The sequence below is a fragment of the Lactuca virosa genome, chromosome 2, assembly GCF_052849685.1.
Source record: "Lactuca virosa cultivar CGN04683 chromosome 2, Lactuca_virosa_CGN04683_v6, whole genome shotgun sequence".
NCBI lineage: Eukaryota > Viridiplantae > Streptophyta > Magnoliopsida > Asterales > Asteraceae > Lactuca > Lactuca virosa.
In genome coordinates, this window is record NC_136427.1 from 25,553,534 (window position 1) to 25,556,513 (window position 2,980).

Below are 2,980 nucleotides of genomic sequence, written 5' to 3' on the forward strand. Positions count from 1 at the left end.
CCATAACCCTTGATTTTTGTTGTCATGTTGTTGCCGAAGGTAACATCTTGATTGGTTTGTGTAGGTTTGAAGTCACGTAAGTAGTTCCGGTTTCCTGTCATATGCTTGGAGCAGCCACTATCAATATACCATGTATCATCATTGGGTTCTCCAACATTAAGTACCTATAATCAGACAGAAAGTTTAGGTACCCAAATCTGAATGGGTCCTGGTTTTTCAGTTGTTATTTTGTGTGCTTTGCTTAATGAATTTCTATTAGCATTTAACTTCGCGTTGTTGTAAGAGTTTGGTTTATGATGATGGAATGGTTGAGGTTTGATTTGATTTATCAAGTTTACCCAAAATGTGATTTGTTTTTGAAAACCTATGGGTTGATAAGATCTGTGATTTTGTGAAAGATATCCTAGATGTGAAGGTTTGTTTGAAAAGTTTTCTTCATATCTGGGATGTGATGGGCGGTTTTGAAAAGCTTTTTGATGATGATGGTTTGAAACTTTCTGATGTGATGGTTTTTGAAAGTTCCTTGAATGATGAAAAGTGATATCTTGAAAGCGGTTTTCAAAAGGTTTTCGAAAAGGTTTCGGTTTTTGTTTGGAAACCTGTTTATGAGGTATGACATAGGGTTGAACTAGTTTCTTTGGTTGGTTTTCAAAAATGTTTGGCTTGATAAGTGGGGTTTTGGTGACTTGAATGGATTTTTTGCTTGTTTGTTGTTTCTTGGAGTATTTTTGTCCCAGACTAGCCTTCCCAACAATTGATGAACTCATTGTAGGAAAATCAGTTGGTACAGAAGTACTACCATCCTCATAAGAGGAATTTTCTCCATTCAAAAGGTTTTTATGTTTAGTGGTTCCGTCGGTATGTTTGATTCGGTGAGTTAAAGAACTAGCAGAGTCTGTTTCAGAATTTACAACTCTTTTGAAAGACTTTTTGGAAACAGTGAAAGCAGTATCATCTGGGCTACAGTTGATAACTGTTTCGTCATCTGAATCTTCCTCATTAACAGATGTGAAAAGATCTGGTAGAGTGGATTCAGAGTTTTCACAATTCGTTATGTTTTCCTGTTTTTCTTGTTCAATTTCAAAGGATTCTCTTCCAATTCCTGGTATGTAATTTGTATCAATTTTGCCAGTTCCTAAGGTGTTTGCCTTGGTGAAAATATCATCACTTAGTTTTCTATCAACTTTGATAGAATCCATATTCCATATCAGTCTTTTATTCTCAGTTTCAAGAGAATTGATTTGTTTTATAGAATCAGTCAGTTTTTCATTTAAAATATTGTATTTGTCAGTTGATTCTTGAAAGTCTTGTTTCAACTGAAGGATTTCCATTTCTAAAACATCTTTTATTTCAGAAGAAATGACTGACTGATTTTTTTTGTTCCAAATCCCTTTTCTGAATTAGGGTCTGATTTAATTGTTCCAAGACGTGATTATAATCTTCCGATTTTCTTTCAACATCTACTTCCAGTTTGCTTTTTGTTCTTGTTGATTCTCAAAATTTGAGTTGCAAGGTTTGTAACTCAGATTTACAGATATCATAATTGACCATTGTGTCATGATATGTTTTGAGATCAGCTTCCAGACTTTTCTCAATCTTGGTTATGTGGGACTCGAAAATTGTTTTGGAAAAACCAAGTTCAGAGATCATAGACCATACATGTTCTATGACGTTGGGAGCTCTTGAATGTATGTCAACACCAGCTACGAAGCAGAAGTTTGATTGTGCTGGTTCATTGTCAGCTTCATCATCAAAAGTTAGCCAGTATTCCACACTTGGTCCATGGATTGCCATCAATGCTCTTTGTTTTTCTTGGTTTTCCAGTTTCTTCAATTCATCGGTTCTTTGAGCTATGCTGAGTCTTTGATGTTGGTTTTGGTTTTGGCTCGATATTCTCTGGCATAGTGATTTGTTCCTTTGCAGATGTGACAAATGATCACTTCTTCATCACTTTCATCCTTTTGACTCTTAACTGGAAGTCTTTCAAGTGCTTGAGTTTGGGTTTGTTGGGAAGGATGAGAATGGTTTTGTTGGAATCCAAAATTTTGGTTCTTTTGAAAGCCATTGTTTTGATTGTTGTAACCTTGATTTTGGAAACCTCTGTTTTGATTCTGAAAACTGTTGTTTGGATTATTATTATGACCTGAGTTGGGATTGTTTTGAAATCCCTGGTTTTGAAAACCATGGTTTGAGTTGTTATGGAAGGAAGGTCTTTGAGAATTTTGTCCAAAGTAAGGTCTAGGTTGAAAACCTGTGTTAATTTGTCCAAAAGATGGTCTGTTTTGAAAGTTTGGTCTAAAATTTGATTGACCATGATTTGGGAGAAATCTCTGGAGATTTGTGTTTGCAACCAGCGCACACAATTGTTGATAGTCTGCTTCATCATTCAAATCAGACTGGAAGGCTTGGTTTTGAAAAGATGTATCCTGATTAAAATGATTAAAGTTTTGATCATTGAAAGGTGTTTGGTTTTGTGAAGTTATGGACACAAGAGCAAGTGGTCATCCAAAAGCTGTAGTGGTTGGTGGGTCAATCGAGGATTCATACGATTGAAGTTCTCCATACAAATTGTACAAAGTTTCAGTATGAATAGTTCGATTTCCCTGAATAATGAGTTTAACCATTTTCCAGCTTTCGAAAAGATTGTTTAAAAACTTGAGATTTATCTCGTGTTGTGTCTTTTTATACCCAAATTGTTCATTTTGACCATAATAAGATTGAGCCTATCGTGAGCATCATGGATGGTTTCTGATGAAAGCATTTTCAAATTATCGAATTCATTCAAAACAGATGTTCTTTTGTGTCCGATAATTCTTTTATTTCCACAAAAACGATTTTTCAAATTTTCCCAAATTTGATTTGCGGTTAACAGTATAATGTCATCCATTTGACTTAGAATACTGTGAGGTATTCCAGACACAAGTTCCTTTTTGGCTTGGAGTTCCAACTTTCTTATGATTTCGGTTTGAGTGGCTTGATT